Genomic DNA, 23556 nt, shown 5'->3' with positions numbered 1-23556 from the left:
CACATCTAGTGTGCACATTAGAGCCTCATAGAAAGCCAGTTAAAAGCGAAACGGTCGTAAGGCCGCGCATCCGATGGCGCACACTGACACTCAGACACCCCTACACTGCCAGATGTGATAAGTATCATGCTTTTACTACTTGAATGTTTGAGATTGGATGTCAGTTTTTCACAGATTGTGGCAATAAACACTCCAAATAGTGCCAAGCATTCCTGGGATCTTGTGTGATTTGCTCAGCACACTGTACTGCACAGTTTGAGCACACGAGGAGTGTTGACAAGTTCACAGTATGCCTACATCTGTGCACTATCCTGCAAATGCAATCCTTCTCTGTGCCTGCCCATACCTTCTGTTTTGAACTTTGTCACACCTTGGGACACTAGGCTGTCCCCCCTCTCACTGGCTACACCACAATCACTTTGTTCTGTGTCCAACTGTGTAACTCCATCTACAGTACCTACATAGAAATATTTGATAAAACCAGTCAAGCTATTTCTGGAAAAAAGATATTTGTTATGCCTTCAATACAATATCCTCCCACACCAAGCACTACATGTCTCCAAAGCATGCCATGCTTTTACTTGGCATTTCTTATACTGAAATTATAACACTTGTCTTAAGTGATGAAAAGTCTGGTACAATACACAACATCCTGGTGATGCAAAGCTGGAAAAAAAATATTGGTTAAAGAAAAAAAAATTAAACCCCCAAAAAAGGAGAAAGCAAGCGAATCTTTATCACTGTACTCAGATTTTTTTTTTTTCATTCAACTCTGGTTAAAGGCAACTCACACTTACATCCATAAATTAGATGTTAAACCTCACCTCTCTCAATACAGCAAGCATTCGGCTGTCTGAAATACTGTTTATGTATGGAGATGTATATATTGTGCGTGAACTGTCACATCTTGTACAAAAAAATACATTTAAACTTTATTTCCAATAATTTAAAAATAAGTTATCCCTACCATAGCCAATACTAGTTTCATTTGTACCAATATTAAAAGAAACCATTTAAAGCTACTGCGTTTCTGTACCACAGCTACACAGCTTACAATATCAAATAAAGATACCCAGCAGATCTATTGACTCGGTTCTTTGGCATGTAAAGAAAACTAGATTACAGACGATTGTTCATGGCATTCTAAGGCTTGCATGAAAGTCATCAATAAATGCATTCAGAAAAGAAAAACCTAGGGAAGAAAGACCTTCTGAATTATAGATGATTAGAATAATCATCTCACCTTAAAATATGCCTTTAACTTCTGCTTTGCCAAGAACGCCGGAGAATGCTTTTGAAAATATTTCTTTTTTTCTTAAAGGATTGGGTCTGTACTTTAAAATTATATCATCATGTAGATTTTCTGTACATACACAACAAAAGGACTGCAGTGTAGGTTAAGGACGTAAGAACAAACAACATGGCAGTCTGAATTATACTTATAATATTTCTTAGCTCAGCATGAGGGCAAGTGCAGCAATGGACTTCATACTTCAAGAACTATATAGTAAAAAGAAAAAAATGGAGATTACAAGGTATTCAAGGGATCCTTTTTTGGCATTAGTGTGCTTTTAGACTGCAGTATAAAAGTGTGTGTGTGGGAGGGTGGTGATCCACTTCCGACAGTGGCTGATCCTATGAGAGGTGTCTGTATATAATGTGGTATGATGGGTGGTAATACATTAAGGGGTTGTTCAGCCTGAGGATAGGCGTGACTTCCTGAAACAGCAGATTGTCGCCGAAATGCAGCCTCTTGTTTTTCATACCCATTTTTAACATAATGAAACAAAGAACTATATTTTATGAAAAAGCCATTTTATTATTATATGGAGGTGCCGACCTAATTTTCTACTTTTACATTAGAATAGTTACTAACATTACTAGCTTAATGTACTAAAACCCGGTACTACTGCCATGCACCGATTTGCATGGCAAATAATGATCATGCTGATTACATTAATGAATGCCTCATGTACTGTATACTGTAGTATTTCAGTCTGGCCAAATAGCTGTCTTTCACACTGCCACTATTTTATTGTGCGCCACAGGCCCAAATTTCCTCTATTAGCCGCAATTAGTATTGATATGTATATCGGTGGGTTTGCAGTGGGGACAGTTAGACATGGTGGGAGGGATTATGTAGTAAAGATGGCCCGAACATCAAATTTTGGGTTTGTAAGTGTTCTCAAACATACCTACAGGGACTCTTTCTGGCCACAAAAGTGATGGAAAAGTTGTTTCAATGGGTCTTCAAGGGGTCTAACACCTGGACTGTGCCATGCCAGAGGGGGAGGCATGACAAAAGTCCCCCCAAAACTTACGTAGTTGACACAGTCGGGTTTTAATCCCTAAAGGGCAGAAATCACACTACATTCAAAACACAGTTGTGCAAAGCTATGGGTGTCAGCGTTCTGTGGATTGTCACACAGAGAAATGCAATAGTACTATCAGAATACAGTGAAAATTAATGCACTGGAGTGGTACTGTGCTTGTTATTAATGTAGAAATCAATAGAAATAGCACTGTGCACAACTCGGAGTGGGTGCCAGTTGGCTGTGGAGTGATATATACACACACACACAAACCGAGATATGCAATAGTTCTATCAGAATACAGTGAAAAAAAAACACTGCAGTGGTACTGTGCCTGCAACTTAATTTGGCAACAGCAGTAGTGTGCACAGCTATGGGTGTAAGTGGGGCGTTTAGTGTCACACGCAAAATAAAAAACAGGAGACCGATGTACTAGCTTTCAAGAGGGCTATTTGTAGTGTTTTCAGCAAGTATTCGGTGAGGAACAAGAACAAAGGCCTAGCTAATGCTTTCCCTACCTATCTGCAGCAAGTCTGACCCTGCTCTTACTAACAGCAGCCAGCAGAGAATGAATCCAATATGGCCACCAAAACAGTTTTTTGAATAGAGGGTCCAGGAGGGGTTGCTAGGCGATTGGCTGCCATGTGTCTGCTGTTAGGAAATGGGTCAAAAAGTTTAGCTCCATAATGATGTATAGGGGGCGGGTCGAACATGCCAAATGTTCACTGTTCACCATGAATGCGAACAGTAAAATTCGCTGGGAACTGTCCACTGGCAAACAGTTTGGGACATCTTTATTAAATATGCATTGTTGGGGGGGGGGGGGTTTGACAGCCAAGTGTAGACTTTGGAGGTAATGGTCGGTTAGATTTAGGCATCGGTGGGGAAGGTCAGTTAGGGTTAGGCATCAGTAGGTGATTGTTTAGGGTGGGGCTAAGTTAGGGATTGGTAGGGGTTTAGGGTTAGGCATCAGTAGACTGAGGGCGTGTGTGAGACTAGGGATAGATTTAGTGATCAAACAAAATGACTAATACTTTACTATTGGGATTACCACTGCCCAATAGTAGAATATCTATACTTTTACCGATATTCTACTGGTGGTCATCTCTGGTGCCTATTTTTCATGTACTCCTTAAAGTGAATGGGAACCGCATTTAAAAAAATGAGACAGATACTTACCCAAGGAGAGGGAAGGCTCTGGGTCCTATAGAGCCTTCCCGCTCCTTTCCTGGTCCCCTCGTTCCAGTGCTGGCTCGCCCGGAATCAGTATTTGACTAAATTAGTCAAATATTGCGTTATCCGGCCGAGGGAGGCTTCAGAAGTCTTCAGGGAGCACGAGTGCCCTGAAGAAAGGTGGCCCTGTACTGCGCCTGCACAAGTACGCTCTCTTGCACGCTCACGTCTGTGCAGTATGGACCTGCACGTCTTCGGGAGGACACGGCTCCCCAAGACTTCCAAATAACCTTTCGGCGGGGGATTGAAATGGAGGGGGAGCCAGCACAGGATAGAGAGCACAGAGAGAGGAGACGGAAGGCTCTATACGACCCAGAGCCTTCCCTCTCCTTAGGTATTTGCTTCATTTTTTCTAAATGCAGTTCCCATTCACTTTAAAAGTGGGTCTGATTGTATGTGCAGTTAGACATTACTTTTACTGTGAGAAATAGTTTATTGTGACACCAGTATTATATATGTTTTTATTCATAATTTTGTGTTTACTATAACTATTATGCACAAGATTGCACAGAATACACTAATGGTTCTTTGAATAGATTTTCTACGCCTTTGTCTTCCCTTTAGATATATTAAAGACATTTAATCTAATCAGACAAACAGTTAAAAAAAAACGTAATTGGATACACAACGGTGTATTAGACTGAAAGCAGTTGACTATTTATTCGCGGAAATAGGACTCATTCTTTTCAAAACTGCTATGGCAAGTCCCTGTAAAGTCCTGTAAACATGCCTGACTTCAGTCGGCTGAGGCTACCAATAACAACAACCTCAGTTGATAATTAGGAGTGTGTATGGCAGCACCCAACCTGCGAGCGATACACACAGTAGATCTACTCACCAGCAGTAGCACCAATCCCTACCGAACCCATTGTTTGTACCGCTAACTGCCTCCCTGGCCAATTCTCCCTCTGCCAAGTGCCAACATGAATGAAAATGTGAAGTAGAATGTATTAAAAGGAGAACTCATATCAGATATTGCAATACATATTTGAAAGTAATTTTCCCCGCCTGTAAGTCTTAAGTGTTGTAGCTAATACATTTAGAAAGACAATCTGACTGGTACAATAGACAAATAAGGTGGGTTTGGCACAGTGGTGCCTGCTGCCACTACTCAGAGCCTTACTAGACTGCATTGCAAATTTGTGGCTATAGTGTGCCAAAGAGGTTAGTTTGTAGTTAAACTCGCATAGCAATGGGAGTGGTAGATTAGTGTGAAGGGATAGGAACAGGGTTTGTCTATAGCCAAGCCCTGAGGGTAAGTGTAAAGCTATGAAGGAAGCAGGTAGGGAGGTTAGTGTTAGGTATGTAAATGGCAGATGGGACGGTTATGTGTGGTGAAAGGGAGGTAATATTAGGCATGGAGAGGGGAGGTTAGTGTTAGGAGGTAGGCAGGAAGAGAGCAAGTTTGGTGTTAAGCGGCATAAATTTGAAAAGGGTGCCTGGAAAAAAGGGCTCCTGTTGTAGACAAAAAAAAGCCAGGATTCGGCTACAAAAGGCACCTGATGTAGCCTAGATGCTAAAAATCGGCTACAAAAGGTGCCTGTCGAGCCGAAAAGATAGTTTTAGTTTATAAAAAGAATGGTCTTAAAGCCGAAAATTGTTGGGCTATAAAAGGGTGTTCTTATAGCCAAAATTTTCTGGGCTATAATAGGCGGTGGATATAGCCAAGAAAAGCGATATAGCCAAGAAAAATTATTACTATCACCTAACTTCTCCCTACTCTCACACAGAACCCTCCCCTGGTGGTGCATAACCCTAAGACCCCCCCCCCCCCAGTGGTGCCTAACCCTAAGCTCCTACCTGGTGGTGCCTAACCCTAAGACCCCTCAGTGGTGCCTAAGACCCCCCTGGGTGGTGCCTAACCCCAAGACCCACCCTGGTGGTGCATAACCACTTGCCGACCGCACGCTTATACCGTGCGTCGGCAAAGTGGCAGCTGCAGGACCAGCGACGCAGTATTGCTAGCTGCAGGCTGATTAATCAGGAAGCAGCCGCTCGTGCGAGCGGCTGCTTCCTGTCAATTCACGGCGGGGGGCTTCGTGAATAGCCTGCGGGCCGCCGATGGCGGCTCGCAGGCTAAATGTAAACACAAGCGGAAATAATCCGCTTTGTTTACATTGTACGGCGCTGCTGCGCAGCAGCGCCGTAAGGCAGATCGGCGATCCCCGGCCAATCAGCGGCCGGGGATCGCCGCCATGTGACAGAAGACAGCCTGTCACTGGCTGCACAGGACGGATAGCGTCCTGTGCAGCCCGGATCTCCAGGGGGGGCCAGGTAGGAGAGGGAGGGGGAGGATTTCGCCGCGGAGGGGGGCTTTGAGGTGCCCCCCCCCCCGCAACACCCGGCAGGCAGGAGCGATCAGACCCCCCCAGCACATCATCCCCCTAGTGGGGAAAAAAGGGGGGCGATCTGGTCGCTCTGCCTGCACGCTGATCTGTGCTGGGGGCTGCAGAGCCCACCCAGCACAGATCAGCTGAAACAGCGCTGGTCCTTAAGGGGGGGTAAAGGGTGGGTCCTCAAGTGGTTAAACCTAAGACCCCCCCCTCCCCCCCAGGTGGTGCCTGACCCTACAACCCACCCCCTGGTGGTTCCTAACCCTAAGAAGTCCCTGGTGATTACTATGACTTAATATCTCCCTACTCTCACACAGAACTCTCCCCTAGTGGTGCCTAACTCCAAGACCCCCCTGTTGATCACTAACTCTAAGAACCCCCCGCTTGTGATGCCTAATCCTAACTCCCCCCCGGTGGTGCCTAGTCTTAATTCCCCATGGTGTTGCTCAATATTTGCCGCATTTAATGTCATGTTATTTTGAACTGATATAACTAAATTAACTGATATAACCAAATTAGCTGCTATAACCTAATTTAGTCACCTGCTGTTATAACCGATGTTGTAGCCGCAGGGCCTAAACAAATCTCAGCTATATTCAGCACCCTTTTATAATTGAAAAAAAATCTTGGCTATACCCAATGCCCTTTTATGGCCGAAAAAAATCTTGGCTAGAAAAGGCAACCTTTTGTAGACAAATCAAAAATCTCAGCCATAAAAGTGCATCCTTTTGTAGCCGAATCAATCTCTTGTAGCAAAATCAAAAATCTCGGCTATAAAAGGGCACCCTCTTGCAGCTGAATCAAAAACTCGGGTGTCCTTTTCATCACCTTGTAGCTGAGATGTGCAGAAAACAACATTTAAAGTCTATGGAGGCGCCCTTTTTACACAAATGGCTCCGGCGCCCTTTTCAACTGATACCATTAAACATGAGGGGAGAGGTGACTGTTTGGTGTAGAGAGGTGGGGGAGCTACTGTTAGGTGTGGCGAGGTAGAGGTAAGTGTTAGGCATGGAGAGGGGAGGTTAGGGTTAGTTAGGAGGTAGGTGAGGAGAGGGGGAGAGGGTGGTTTGTCTTAGGTGTGAAGGGGAGTTAACTGTTAGGTGTGGAGAAGGGGAAGGTTACTACTAGGTGGGGAGTGAGAGAAGGTTACAGTTTGGTGTGACGAGGGAGAGGAGGTTAGGGTTAGTGTTAGGAGGTAGGCGGGGAGAGGGGAAGAGGGAGGTTGGTGTTTAGCATGAAGGGGGAGGTTACTGTTAGGTGTGGAAAGGGGGGAGCTTACATTTAGATGTGGTGAGGGAGAGGTAAGTGGTAGACAAGGAGAGGGGAGGTTAGGGTTAGTGTTAGAAGGTAGGTGGGGAGAGGGGACAGAGGGAGGTTAGTCTTGAAGGGGGAGGTAGGTAGGGATTGTCGGAAATGCTTATTTCCAGTTTCAAGGAAATTTCAATTTTTCCAATTTTCCAATTCCGATAAGTCTTTTTTTTTTGCTTCGGAGTATGCAAAAGTTGAAACCCCCCCCCCCCCCCCAAAAAAAAAATCAGAAAATTGGAAATCAGAAAAACAGAAAATCAGGCTTGTGATTGATCTAAATGATTTTTTTGCTGAAAAATTCTGCATTCTCCGATTGGTCCAATACTTCCAAGTTCTGTGATTGGGCTAAAATGACAGAGTTGCGGGAAGTTGGATTTCTGCAGAATTCTGATTTCTGTTTTCCAATCAGAAATACGGATTTCCAATCAGAAATGCGGAAATTTTAATTCCGCTGAATACAAATGAGCATCCCTACTGCTAGGTGTCGAGAGGAGGGAGGTTACTGTTATGTGTGTAGACAGGCCCAGATTTACCTCACAGGAGCCTATAGGTACAGATATAGAGGCAACTTAGATTTCTCCCTCCACAAACTCACAAACCCCTAATCAGCACCACAAGTGTGCTGGCTGTCCCAGCTGTCGCTTCTCCCTTACTTCCCTTGCCTGTCAAAAGTATCTACGGGTGCCCCTTAAAATTGAGGGTACTTCTGGCAACCTAAAACTAAGTAGCTAGAGGTGCCCCCAAGTATTAGGTATCTAGACTAAAGGGAGATCTCGTTAGTGGGATGCCGAGAGCAGGATGAGTAATCTCTCATAAGAACTCTGCATAGGGAAGGAGGGAGAGTGGCACTTGGAGAAGGGATTGAGCTGCCTTTCTATCAGGCGCCTGTAGGCATGTGCCTACAGTGCCTTATGGTAAATCCAGCCCTGTGTGTAGAGAGGGGAGAGGTTACTGTTATGTGTGGAGAGGTGGGAAGGTTACTGTTATGAGTGGAGCAAGGGGAGGTTACATAGTTATAGTTATTTTGGTTGAAAAAAGACATACGTCCATCGAGTTCAACCAGTATAAAGTACAACACCAGCCTGCTCCCTCACATATCCCTGTTGATCCAGAGGAAGGCGAAAGGTTACTGCTATGTGTGGAGAGGGGGAAGGTTACTTTTATGTGTTATGTTATCTTCCTATTCAGTAAGCCAGCACCTATTCAGTAAGGACTTCTTTGGGCAAGACTCCCTAACACTGCTACTGCCAACTGAGTGTTAACTAGTGGCTGCCTCGCAAGCGCTTTGAGTCCGACAGGAGAAAAGCGCTATACAAAAAAATTATGTGTGGAAAGGGGGGAGGTTACTGTTATGTGTGGAGAGGTGGGAGGCTACAGTTATGTGCGGAGGGGGAGAGGTTATTATTAGGCACAAGAAGTTAGTGGGCTCAGGCACTCATATCTCCTTGCTGCCCTTCCTAACACTAACGCAGTTGTGTTCAGTTGTGTCCGCTTTTCAGCAACACATCAATGTTACAGATGCTGAAAAGCGGACACAACTGCGTACAACTGCATTAGTGGGCTCAGGGCCTTACTGATATTTTAAATGCTGGTGATATGTTGTGCCCAAATTGGCTTGCAGCAGTACAAAACCTATATTAACTGCTTCTATTGACATTCACAAAAAAGTGTTCAGTTTCCATTGCAGTAATGTGATGCAATCTAATTCTTGATGTGGTACGGACTCAAAAACCCATTTTAAAGTCTCACCTCCTTCACATAAAAGAGAAACTACAGCTTTAATGTGATCAGGTTAAAAACCAAACCAGTCAACCCAGAAGATGTTTTATTAGATCTTAAGATCTGCACTCTAACACCTCCGGTATGCTGTCTGACCCCAAATACTCCTGCCAGAGATTTTGCATAGATCCATCAGAGGACGACCCATCTAGCTTTTTCCACCTTTATTAATTGTGGCAAATGTTAACCAACTATGAACTTGGTGGGGGGGACAGGATTAGATATGCCAATACTTCTAGAAACTGTCTATACAGATTACTTTAATCTAGCAAAGAAAAAAAGGAAAGAAATACCGGTATTTTTGTACAGCATTTTTCCTGCTGCCTTATATGCTGTGAGTGTTCAGCTCATATTTCTAATCCTGTACTCTACTTACATCCCAGTGATGTCAGCAATATTTATTACCCTTTGGCCATACCACAGTATTTCTATCATACCTAAGAAATGTAATCTTTACTCCCCTATAAAACTCTGTCATTCTATAAAAACAAAGTCAAATTAGCTTTTTCTATAAATTGAAGTTACTATAAATTTAATAACTGTTCCTAAGGTGGCAGAAATGTATATTTACTTTTCAAATGAACTGAAAAATAGATGCAGTGACTTTAGCACTCTAATCACAGAACGATCGCTGGAAGGCATTGCAGCCTTGCAGGAAGCAAGAGATGCTACAATGGCTTTTGTTTAATGGTTTAATTGTGATGAATGTGGTAGCGTCATGGTAAATGTAGGTCTGCTTCCAATATTAGTAACACATTAACTCAAGCGGGTTTGGATAGGCTATCTGCAGCTTTTGTCAGAGTAATGAAAGTGAAAGGAAGTTGAAATTATAGACAAGGAGGACAACTGCTGTTCTTGCTACTAGTACGTTGTAATCCCGGATTAATAGGAAAATGGGGAGGGAGGAGATTCGAGATGTGTAAGATCAAGCTACACAAATTGTATTCATCTGCATGGAGGAAGTACTAGAAATGTTCCCTCAGGATCCATTTCTGTACTTAGTGAAGAAAATAATGAATCAGCTGCACAAAAACCAAAGTAATAGGCAGACACTAATTGCCCCATCGCCATAGGCAGGGACTCGTACTTGCTTCTTTTAGTGACAAGCTAGAGATTTGCTTCCCTCCAATATGCAACAATCATGGATGTATCCAGTAAGGAAGGTCAAAGGGTAGTATCCTATAGTAACTAGAATTCTCCTGACCATAAAGATGTATGAATGGTTGCTATGGGACGCTGCACTTTGCACACTATGATTTTTCATTATGCCGTTTTGCTGATAGCTTATAATTAGCTTAGCGGTGGATATCCAGACCCATTCAAACTGCTCTTGTGAGGATAAGTCAGTCAGTCAGTCAAGCTGCAATGACTGATCAATACAAGAAAATACAGAATTAGGTGTTGCATGCTTGTTAAAGGGTTACGCCACTGAAGTATAAAAATCTGTATGTTATCACTATACAGGTCATCTAGCAGATCTCATTAAATGCCATCTTCACTTTGCAGTTTCCACAACTTTTTTCTTACCCTTTGGGAAAGTGACCAGAAATTGTGGCAACATTACACAGCTTAATGCTAAAAGATATCCAGAACTCTCATCTCTAACACTAGTCCATAAGTCCTCCAAATCTTGGAAGTGAAATGTATTATTCCCTTTACACCCCTAAAACTTGGTTGGTTTATGGCAATTACACATTCTCTCCACAACATGGAAATCTCTCATCCATGGGGATACAGGGACACATACGCACTGTTGGGAATAATAGTTTACATCTCAGTAAGCTCAATAACAGCTGAGCCATGCAAAAAAACTCTCCACTAGGGACTCACTGCGAAGCATAAGGAGCGATTTAAGGTAGAGATCTTAGAAAACAACGTTTTATTTTCTCCATTTTACTAAACTGCATTAGCCTGCCAAGTCTGTGATTACTCGGAAGTGCAAAACGTTTTGAATCAGGATAATACCACTTATTGGCTAACTTAAAAGCATAAGGGCTCATTTCCACTATGTGAGTTGCAATGAGTTTTGACTCACTGCACAGTGTCCATTTTACATGGGAACATGAAAGTCCTTAGACATTTTCATTTTAACATTCACACTACAACAGTGAGTTGCTATGCAGTGCATTTCAAATCGTCGGGAGTTGAAACTCATGGAACTGCACAACAACTCTCAAACTCATTCACACTTTTTTTATTCATGAATTTTCATGCATTTCAACTCGCTGACTAGTATGAATGAGCCCTAAGATAGCTTTCGGCTGTTAAGCCTTCTTCAGACTCTGCTCCTGTATGCTGACAAGGTATAGAAAACACATCTCATATACTACTCATATATCAAACACAGATTGTAATATTGCTTTGCATACTTAAATAATGACATTCAGATGCCTTAACTACAACAGAACAAACAATGGGAGTAATGAAGGGATGTTTACTAATTTAGAACAGTGACTTTTTCTGATGGCTAACACTGTACAATACTCTAGTGCTACCCCTCTGAAGATTAGCTGCATGCTTTTTTTCTGGCTTTATTCAGACACTGCTACAGCCAAATAGACCAGCAGGACTGCCAGGCAACAGGTATTGTTTAAAAGTAAATATAGCAGCCTCCATATCCTTCTCACTACAGTTGTCCTGTAAAGGACTTACGAGGCCAGACAGCCAAAAATAGATCAGTTCCGGTCAGCTTTCTTATAGAGGACGCTATCCTTGCCCTCAGTTTTGTTCTGCCGTCATTATACTCCTTGTACCGGCCCCAGGTCAGGTACCGACCCCACCGTACTGATCGTCTTATTACTCCTCTCCTAACACGGCCGCCGAACTAAGCCGCAGCTGCACATTACGCATGGATGCGAGTGCGGCTGCGCAGCCCTCAGCCCTCCTCCAGCTACGTACTCGCTCCCCGCCTCCTCCTGGAGGAGGGCTGAAGCCAGATCGCAAAATGATTTATATGCCATCATATTGCATATTTCCACAATACTTGTGTTTCAGGTCAGCAATAGCAGATTTTTGTTGTAAAATAGTAAGGGACAGTTTTGTTATTACATCTATTTTAAATGTTACATTTTCCGCGATAGTGGGCCTTTAATATTCACCTGGGTCCTGTAGCATGGAGAGTTTCTATAGCAAATCCCGGCATCCAATGTACAATCTACTGTGACTCTCCCATAATCTCAAACTCCACTGGTGTTTGTTGTAACAGACATGTCTTGCTAGGTACTAAAAGTTAACACGAAAGTCAAATAGACTGCATCCAGTGCAGTTTCTAGGCTAAAATGCACCCAGGGCGAGGGTGTAAAAATTGTGCCCCCCCCCCGAAGCAAGGTATGGGTTCCCGCAGTATAGGTTAGCCAGGTCTAGTTGCATTCAGTATGGATTCCCCCGGTATAGGTAGCCCAGAATAGGTACCCCAGTATAGGTAGCCAGGCATAGGTGAGCCAGTATAGTTTCCTCCGGTATAGGTTAGCCAGGTAGGTGCCTCCATTATAGGTAGCAAGTATAGTTGCCCCCAGTATAGATTAGATAGGCAGGCACCCCCGGTATAAGTTAGCTAGGTGGGTGCCTGCAATATAGATAGCCAGAATAGTTGCCTCCAGCATAGGTTAGATAGGTAGATGCCCCCAGTATAGGTTAGATTAGGTAGCTGCCCCCCAGTATAGGTTAGATAGATAGCTGCCCCCCAGTATATATAGGTGGCTGGAAAGTGTAATGGTTAAGGGCTCTGCCTCTGACACAGGAGACCTGGGTTCGAATCTCGGCTCTGCCTGTTCAGTAAGCCAGCACCTATTCAGTAGGAGGCATTGGGCAAGACTCCCTAACACTGCTACTGCCTATAGAGCGCGTCCTAGTGGCTGCAGCTCTGGCGCTTTGAGTCCGCCAGGAGAAAAGCGCGATATAAATGTTCTGTGTTTGTTTGTTATAGGTTAGATTAGGTAGGTGCCCCCAGTATAGGTTAGATTAGGTAGGTTCCCCCCAGTATAGGTTAGATTAGGTAGCTGCCCCCCTCAGTATAGGTTAGATTAGGTAGCTGCCCCCAGGATAGGTTAGATCAGGTAGGTGCCCCCAGGATAGGTTAGAAAGGTAGCTGCCCCAGTATAGGTTAGGTATGTGCCCCCCATGATGGAGGGGGGAGCCGCAGCCATGGGGAGGGCAGCCCGACCTCTCCCTCCCTTCCTCGCCCCGGCCGCCCTCCGTGCCCCCCCCTCCTCGGACTGCAAAGCAATGGGCAGGGAAGCGCTATACAAAACTACTCACCTCCCTGGTTCCAAACGCTGCTCACTCACCGCCAGTCTCCTCTCTGCATAGACGCTGATACACACGCTGCTTCCTGTTTAGCAGGAAGCAGCGTGTGTGTATCAGCGTCTATGCAGAGAGGAGACTGGCGGCGAGTGAGCAGCGATGGGAACCAGGGAGGTGAGTAGTTTTGTATAGAGCTTCCCTGCCCTTTGCTTTGCAGTCCGAGGAGGGGGGGGCACGGAGGGCGGCCGGGGAGAGGAAGGGAGGGAGAGGTCGGGCTGCCCTCTCCGCGGCTGCGGCTCCCCCCTCCATCACAGTGCCCCCTCCCAACAGCACTCAGGGCGCCCGCACAGGCCGCACAGCCCTAGAAACGGCCATGACTGCATCCTAGGAGCGGGCGAGACGTCAAAATGGACGGATCAGCTTCTGGTATGAAAGAGCCCTTAGAACCAAACTTTCCTGCTATACAGGGACTCCCTCGGGGTGTCATCTGAGTGCGGTATTGTAGCACAGATGATCTGGCTGCTCATGCTGTGCATTGGAATACCAGAAAGATGGTTTGGAAAACAGATGGTAGGTTATATACACCAGTGGTCCACAACCTTTTTTGACCCAAGGGCCGCTTCAGCATCAGGCAATTTTTCCAAGGACCGACCGGATGCAAGGGTATGTGGGGGTTGGGTAATTGCGTGGGGGGGAGCAGACTTGATCTACAGGCAAGGTCATTACATAATGAAGTCCTGGCAACACCAGCCCTACCTAACCACTCTTCATCAAATTCAGCACTTAGGAAAAGATGTCTTTGCACTGCCCTGGGGCTGCTGCATTAGCCACCAGCACAAGGTACATTTGGTGTGACAGATGGTGTGAAGGGGGGTACTGCCTGGACTTCTTTATCTACTAGCAGTTATCCCCTCCCCTCATCTACCTCCCCTCACCCCCACAGCCCCTTTACCCTCCTCTCCACACTCACTTCACTTCTCACCACACTTCCATTCTTCTTCCCACACTAGCTTCAAGCATCAGCTGCTCACCTCCATGCAGACTGAACTCTGTGGCTGGCAAGAGACCAGAGCAGACCAGAGTCATCCTCACTGCTGCCACCTGTTGTCCGTACAGACAAAGCATACTGCATTACAAATAACAGACACTAGATGGCAGCAGTAACAATGGCTGCAGGCGGCTCTTCTCTATAGCTTCGGGCAAACTTTAGTAACCCCTCTCTGCACTGTGATGACAGACAGCATGGCCCAGCTCAGAACAGCCTGTGGCCTGGGGGTTGGGGACCCCTGATGTACACAATACATCAGATTTGGGGTGCCCAAGTTTGCATTATCTACAAAAGTTGACTGCATCATTCATCATAAGCAAAGTAGGGTTTTTGGCTTTTTTTTTTTTTGTGGTAATAATCTTTGGTCTCTAGTGACAGCACTATCCTCTTGGCTTTTCCAAATGACTATTTGACTTTTTTTTGCAAACATTACAAAAAGAGAAGTAACTTGCTGCAGAGTTACCGGTTTTAATATTTAAAGCGGACCCAAACCAAACATTTTTTTAATTAAAAATATTTAGTTGCACCACTCTGACACATACAAAGATAAATAAACACTCCTTCAAACCTATGATCATTTCAGTGCATGCTTTTCACCCTTCTCTTTTTATAGCTAGGGTTAGGTCTGGGGGCAGCCATTAGCAATTCCTCCATTGCCGGACACCATCTACTCCACCAGTTTGCCGGAAAAATCCCGGCAATTTGAAAGGAAGGGAGGGGTTCCTCCAATAAATGTAAAATATTTTATATTTGTCATCATGCAGCTGAAAAAAGGCTGATATTTATTATTATAATTTAGAAAATAGATTGTATTTCTGAAATCTTGTATTATTAATTTGGGTCCACTTTAATAAATGCCAGTGGTGACAGTTAACATCAACATGTTGGGGCAAAAACTTTTTTTTCCCATATCTGCTGCTTTGTCAGATGAGGGGATCTTTACCCAATTTGTGTCAGGGCGAGAGCATTTCCCATTGACAACAACACACTGACTTTTCTTGAAATACGGGGGGCTGGGGGACGACAACGGCGACAAAGAAACAAAAAAATAGCTGATTCTGTGTATAGAGAAAGGGATTATTGATCTTTTGGTGTATTAGGGCAGTGTTTCTCAACATTGCATTGGTATGTACCCCTTTTAAAACCCTGTACTCACTAAGTACCCCCTAGCATAGCAAACATTATCACAAGTACCCCTTGACAAATATACAGTTGATCGTAGTACATGATAATTGGTTCTAAACTATTTCCAAGCATTTACTATTGCTTTTAATTTGCTAAAACACAGATTTGGTGTTGTTTAAATAAGATGTATCATTTTCTAGAACTCTACATTTGTTATTCTTGGTTAAGCATATCAAGCCTGAGTACCCCCTGGAACCATCAGACGTACCCCCTGGGGTACGCGTACCACTGGTTGAGAACCTAGGTATTAGGGGATGCAGAAGGTGGATTTTGGGTTAGATGCCCCACCGAGAGATCCTCTTCATTAGTTCTACAGTGGTATAATCATCTCCACCGTATGTACTTTGAAGAGTGGTATTTGTTACTGAACTCTTCCAGTCCTTCTGCTTACTATTTCTCACTTTACTGCCAGTGGCGTTGCTAGGATTAGAGATGATTCCGGGGCACCACCCTCTAATCAGGAAACCAGCCAACACTTCAGAACACCAGCAGATCCCAGAGACAGACAGCAAGCGGCTGTGTGCAGCTGGCGGCAGGGCCGGGACAAGGTTCTCCAGCACCAGAGGCAGAGATTCCAAAATGCGCCCCCCCCCCCCCCACCTTCACCGTGTTCAGAATCCTCCACGCTGATTCCTAGGCTCTGCCCCACCGGTATCATCAGCAATGTGACTCATCAGAGGCTTGGGAGCATGTGCTGTTAGGGATTCTGCTATAGTACTTTAAAAGCCCTCCCCTCACAATCCTCTCCCCCCGTTGCTAAGCACTGTCAGCATGACATGCAACGCCACTTCCCCGTAGTCCAGCAAAGCATCCTCCCATCAGCAGCGCACGGTATGAGGTCTCCTCATTACCACTTAACCGCTCAGCCTCAGCTTAACCTGGCGATCGGTTTACCATACAGCATAAAACATTATCCTCATAAAACCCATCCCGACCATTGCCACTCAGACTTACATAACAATTATCCTATCTATAAACATATATGAATCCTACCAACCTAACTCACACAAACTAAGCATATTGCATTACACAGAGAACAGTGTGTACAGGATAAATACATATACACATACGCCAATAGATAAGTCAATGTGCTACCATATCACATTGCATACCGACCTTTCACTCCCCGCGGCTGTGTAACGTATCCCACCCCTCTCATACATCATAACGGCTGCAGACCTTCCGATATTTATTGAATACATCCACGCTATAAGATGAGCAGGCATTCTATCCTAGCCCCTCAAACACAATACACACACACACAGTATACACACACAGTACACACACACACACACAGTATACACACACAGTACACACACACACAGTACACACACACACACAGCACACACACACACACACACACAGCACACACACACACACACACACACAGCACACACACACACAGCACACAACACACAACACACAGCACACAACACACAACACACACAGCACACACAGCACACACAGCACACACAGCACACACAGCACACACAGCACACACAGCACACACAGCACACACAGCACACACAGCACACACACAAACATACAGCCACAAACATTGTACACACACACTGTACACACAGAGATGGCACGAACGGATCGCAGGCGAACTTCCGGTGGCTCGTGTTCACCAGTGAACGAGAACTTTTCCGGAAGTTCGGTACGCCCTAATAATGCACCATTAGGGTCAACTTTGACCCTCTACATCACAGTCAGCAAGCACATTGTAGCCAATTAGGCTACACTCCCTCCTGGACCCCCCTTTATAAAAGGCAGGCAGCGTCAGGCAGTGGACTCACTCGTGTGCCTGCAGTAATTAGTGAAGGGAAAGCTGCTGCAGACTCTCATAGGGAAAGCTTAGTTAGGCTCTTGTAGGCTTGTTAGCTTGCTCCTTGCTGATTCTTATTGCTAAAAAAAAGCACCCCTCAACAGCTCTTTTGAGAGCTAATCCTGTTCTTGTGATCAATTTTTTTTCTGTGTGTCCCAGTTAGTGTTGGGCTAACAGTGTTCGCCACTGTTCGGATTCTGCAGAACATCACCCTGTTCGGGTGATGTTCAAGTTCGGCCGAACACCTGATGGTGCTCGGCCAAACCGTTCGGCCACATGGCCGAACTAAGAGCGCATGGCCGAACGTTCCCCGAACGTTCGGCTAGCGCTGTGATTGGCCAAATGGGTCACGTGGTTCGGACCCCGAACGCGCTCTGATTGGCCGAACGGCTCACGTGGTTCGGCCCGAACGCGCTCTGATTGGCCGAACGGTCACGTGGTTCGGGTAAATAAATACCTGAACCACGTCATATCTCCGCCATTTGTCTGTGGGTTTAGCTTTGGGTAGGCAGGCAGGGTAGTTCGCGCTCCAGCCACGCTAGCCAGGGTCCCCCCAGTCATTGTGTGTCGCTGCTGGGAACAGTAGTACACCGCTCTCTCAGCCACACTATATAGCATTGTGTGTACTGCCACTGTGTACCTCGCTCAGCCACGCTATATATAGCATTGTTTACTGCCACTGTGTGTACACGGCTCAGCCAGACTATATAGCATTGTGTGTACTGCCACTCTGTGTACACCGCTCAGCCAGACTATATAGCATTGTTTACTGCCACTGTGTACACCGCTCAGCCAGACTATATAGCATTGTGTGTACTGCCACTCTGTGTACACCGCTCAGCCAGACTATATAGCATTGTGTGTACTGCCACTCTGTGTACACCGCTCAGCCAGACTATATAGCATTGTTTACTGCCACTCTGTATACACCGCTCAGCCAGACTATATAGCATTGTGTACACCGCTCAGCCAGACTATATAGCATTGTTTACTGCCCCTCTGTGTACACCTCTCAGCCAGACTATATAGCATTGTGTGTACTGCCACTCTGTGTACACCGCTCAGCCAGACTATATAGCATTGTGTGTACTGCCACTGTGTGTACACGGCTCAGCCAGACTATATAGCATTGTTTACTGCCACTCTGTGTACACCGCTCAGCCAGACTATATAGCATTGTGTGTACTGTCACTCTGTGTACACCGCTCAGCCAGACTATATAGCATTGTGTGTACTGCCACTCTGTGTACACCGCTCAGCCAGACTATATAGCATTGTGTGTACTGCCACTCTGTGTACACCGCTCAGCCAGACTATATAGCATTGTGTGTACTGCCACTGTGTGTACACGGCTCAGCCAGACTATATAGCATTGTTTACTGCCACTGTGTGTACACGGCTCAGCCAGACTATATAGCATTGTTTACTGCCACTCTGTGTACACCGCTCAGCCAGACTATATAGCATTGTGTGTACTGCCACTGTGTGTACACCGCTCAGCCAGACTATATAGCATTGTGTGTACTGCCACTGTGTGTACACCGCTCAGCCAGACTATATAGCATTGTGTGTACTGCCACTGTGTGTACACCGCTCAGCCAGACTATATAGCATTTTGTGTACTGCCACTGTGTGTACACCGCTCAGCCAGACTATATAGCATTGATTACTGCCACTGTGTGTACACCGCTCAGCCAGACTATATAGCATTGTGTGTACTGCCACTGTGTGTACACCGCTCAGCCAGACTATATAGCATTGTGTGTACTGCCACTCTGTGTACACCGCTCAGCCAGACTATATAGCATTGATTACTGCCACTGTGTGTACACCGCTCAGCCAGACAATATAGCATTGTGTGTACTGCCACTCTGTGTACACCGCTCAGCCAGACTATATAGCATTGTTTACTGCCACTCTGTATACACCGCTCAGCCAGACTATATAGCATTGTGTACACCGCTCAGCCAGACTATATAGCATTGTTTACTGCCACTGTGTGTACACCGCTCAGCCAGACTATATAGCATTGTGTGTACTGCCACTGTGTGTACACGGCTCAGCCAGACTATATAGCATTGTGTGTACTGCCACTGTGTGTACACCGCTCAGCCAGACTATATAGCATTGTGTGTACTGCCACTCTGTGTACACGGCTCAGCCAGACTATATAGCATTGTTTACTGCCACTCTGTGTACACCGCTCAGCCAGACTATATAGCATTGTGTGTACTGTCACTCTGTGTACACCGCTCAGCCAGACTATATAGCATTGTGTGTACTGCCACTCTGTGTACACCGCTCAGCCAGACTATATAGCATTGTTTACTGCCACTCTGTGTACACCGCTCAGCCAGACTATATAGCATTGTGTGTACTGCCACTCTGTGTACACCGCTCAGCCAGACTATATAGCATTGTGTGTACTGCCACTGTGTGTACACCGCTCAGCCAGACTATATAGCATTGTGTGTACTGCCACTGTGTGTACACCGCTCAGCCAGACTATATAGCATTGTGTGTACTGCCACTCTGTGTACACCGCTCAGCCAGACTATATAGCATTGTGTGTACTGCCACTGTGTGTACACCGCTCAGCCAGACTATATAGCATTGTGTGTACTGCCACTGTGTGTACACCGCTCAGCCAGACTATATAGCATTGTGTGTACTGCCACTGTGTGTACACCGCTCAGCCAGACTATATAGCATTGTGTGTACTGCCACTGTGTGTACACCGCTCAGCCAGACTATATAGCATTTTGTGTACTGCCACTGTGTGTACACCGCTCAGCCAGACTATATAGCATTGATTACTGCCACTGTGTGTACACCGCTCAGCCAGACTATATAGCATTGTTTACTGCCACTGTGTGTACACCGCTCAGCCAGACTATATAGCATTGTGTGTACTGCCACTGTGTGTACACGGCTCAGCCAGACTATATAGCATTGTGTGTACTGCCACTGTGTGTACACCGCTCAGCCAGACTATATAGCATTGTGTGTACTGCCACTCTGTGTACACGGCTCAGCCAGACTATATAGCATTGTTTACTGCCACTGTGTGTACACGGCTCAGCCACACTATATAGCATTGTGTTTACTGCCACTCTGTGTCTGCTGGGAACATAGTACACCGCTCACCCGCCACTGTATAGCATTGTGCTCTGTGTCGCTGCTGGCAAAAGTGGTATACCGCTCACCCACCACTGTATAGCATTTCTGTACTGCCACTGTACTGCTGCCAGTCAGCGTGTACTTTAAGGATAAGTGAAATGAGGAAGAAATCCGGTGAAAGAGGGAGGGGCAAGGGAAGAGGTGTTTCCCCTGACGGTTCACGTACAGGCCACAGGGGAGCACCCAAGAAAACCCACTCAATACCGCCCATGTTGTCCAGGACAACAACCCTCACAGATCCAAAAGAACAGGACCAGATAATTACTTGGATGACCTCTCAAGCGTCCAGCAGTGGGTTAAGCAGCACCAGCACATCACGCACGAGGTCCGAGTCCTCAGCCAGTTACAAGGAGCCAGTGGGCACAAAGCTGACACAACCGGCAGCGACACCACGCACACAACTGCCAGATAACCAGTCCGATGAATTACCTCAGGACACAATGGGGTATTCGCAGGAGCTATTCCCAGCCCAACAAACTTCCACCTTTCAAAGGTCAATGGAGGAACAGCCAGAAATGTTGTGCCCGGATTCACAACCATTAACTGTGGGAAATGCACCGCGCACTAATATACAAGGCGAGTCCGAGGAGGACTCGGAAACTTAAATCCCAGAGCAAGTTGGGCAGGAGGGGTTGCAATTGCAGGAGGTCGGCCGACAAGATCTGGAAGACGACGTTGGAGTGAGCTGCGCAGAGGTTGTTCTGGGGAGCTCTACTCCACGGTGGCGGCCCCCCACAATGACATATGACGAGTTTCAGGAGATGGAAGAGGAGGGTATGGACAATGTGGACAGAGACCCAGATTTTGTTTGTGAACGAGAACATCGCCGTCGTAGCAGCAGCACAGATGAGTCTGTTGAAGAACCCACTGCTGCACGAGTTCGCCTTGTGCCACAAGGTAGGCGGCGCGCAATTTCAGGCACCACAAGCGTGGAAGTTCAAGTGAGAGGCAAAAGAGGCGCAAACAGAAATCGCCAGCAAGGCAGGTGCTCCAAAGTCTGGGCTTTCTTTGAAGACTGCACTCAGGATGTTACCATGGCGATTTGCAAGGTGTGCAAGACCCGCCTGAGCAGGGGGAAAAGTATTAACAACCTCTCCACCACCAGCATGAGCCGCCACATGCTATCCAAACATCCCACTCTGTGGGCAAACTCGACAGGACAGGGTACCAGCAACACTGCCTCCCTTGGGTTCACCAGACTCACCACCAGACCCGCCTCAGCAGCAGCAGTAGCCCAGCCATTGCGTGGTTCACAACATTCACAAACATCAGACGACGCTGACACTGTCACTTTCCGGAGTAGTGCTCTTGAGGTCTCCCAGTGTTCATCAAACACAACAACCAACAGCCCTTCAGTGTGCAGCCCTACGGTTCAGTTGTCTGTCTCGGAGATGTTTGAGCGCAAGAGGAAATTGCCAGCAAATGACCCCCGGGCCGTGGCAGTAACAGCCAGCATAGCCAAGCTTCTGGCCTGCGAAATGCTGCCATATCGAGTGGTGGAGACAAACAGCTTCAAGGGCATGATGTCAGTGGCCATCCCACGTTACGTGGTTCCCAGCCGCTACCACTTTGCGCGCTCTGCAGTGCCTGAGTTGCATGAGCACGTGGTCAGCTAAATAACCCGAAGCTTGAAGAATGCCGTTGCCTGCAAGGTTCACCTCACCACTGACACCTGGACGAGTGCATTCGGCCAGGGTCGATACATCTCCCTTACCGCGCACTGGGTGAACCTTGTGGAACCTGGCAGCGATTCCTCACCTGCTACGGCGCGGGTGTTGCCCACGCCGCAAACAGCTGCACCGCCGTCCCTCCCACTGGATAACAACAGCAGCACCTACCTCTCTGACTCCTTCTCCTCCAACGCATCTCAAACCTGTACCTCATCCGGAAAAGCGAACCCAGCACCAGCAGCAGTAGGATCGTGGAAGCAGTGCAGCACAGCTGTTGGCATGCGTCAGCAAGCGTTGCTGAAGCTGATCTGCCTTGGGGATAAGCAGCACACAGGGGAGGAAATTTGGAGGGGAATAAAGGAACAGACGGATTTGTGGCTGGCACCGCTGGACCTGAAACCGGGCATGGTTGTGTGTGATAATGGGAGTAATCTCATTCGCGCTTTAAGGTTGGCTAAGCTGACACACATCCCTTGCCTGGCGCACGTGATGAACCTGGTAGTTCAGCGGTTCCTGAGGACATACCCAGGCGTGGCCGATCTTCTGTTGAAGGTGCGACGAGTGGCCAAACATTGCAGAAATTCCAGTACTGCTTCGGGGGCACTCGCCAAGATGCAGGAGCGCTTCAATCTCCCCCACCATCGCTTGCTGTGTGATGTCCCTACGCGCTGGAATTCTACGCTGCACATGCTAGCCCGCTTTTGCGAGCAGAAGAGTGCAGTGGTCCAGTACATGATGGCGCAGTACCGAAGCACATCCGGACAGCTGCCAAGCTTCTGTGGATCCGATTGGGCCAACATGTTGGACCTCTGCCAAGTCCTCCAAAATTTTGAGCAATTCACGTTGCTTGTGAGCAGTGACAACTCTTCAGTCAGCATTACCATACCACTGCTGTGTTTACTGAAGAGGTCAATGTTGAAAATCAAGGAAACAGCTGTCATGATGCAACTGGTGGAATCTGAAGGAGAAAACGATCAGCGTGATGGTACCAACATCAGGCCATCCACCTCAGGAAACGCTGGCCCCAGCAGCTATGACAAAGAAGAGGAGGAGGAACAGCTGGAGTTGGAGCAGGAATTTCCTGCCACCACTGACGAGGGCCAGAGGGGTGCACGTTGAAATTCCACAATTCAGCGCGAATGGTCAGCAGAAGCAGACCAGGAAGAAGGTGACGACTATGATGCATCACAACAACTATCACAACGCTCACAAGAGGATGATGAGGATTCTGGTAGGACTCTGGCACACATGGCTCAATTCATGCTAGACTGCATTGAACGCGACCCACGCATTGTGCGCATTCTGGACAACACCAATTACTGGGTTTATACCCTTCTGGATCCACGGTACAAACACAATGTTCCAAAACTGCTTGAAGAAAGAGTCAGACAGGTCAAAATGGAAGAATACCAGCAGGCCCTTGTGGAGACTTTAGAGA

General features: G+C 46.5%; 1 protein-coding gene across 1 annotated transcript in view; it reads right to left on the bottom strand.

Moving 5' to 3' along the window:
- The window catches only part of OCA2 (OCA2 melanosomal transmembrane protein), a 489993-nt gene that overhangs the window by 225071 nt on the left and 241366 nt on the right, over nt 1–23556 (bottom strand). The gene's annotated exons all lie outside the window — the stretch shown is intronic.

Source organism: Hyperolius riggenbachi, chromosome 2, assembly GCF_040937935.1.
Source record: "Hyperolius riggenbachi isolate aHypRig1 chromosome 2, aHypRig1.pri, whole genome shotgun sequence".
In the NCBI taxonomy this organism is placed as follows: domain Eukaryota; kingdom Metazoa; phylum Chordata; class Amphibia; order Anura; family Hyperoliidae; genus Hyperolius; species Hyperolius riggenbachi.
The sequence above is the reverse complement of the archived record's forward strand: the minus strand, read 5'-3'. Positions and strand labels throughout refer to the sequence as shown.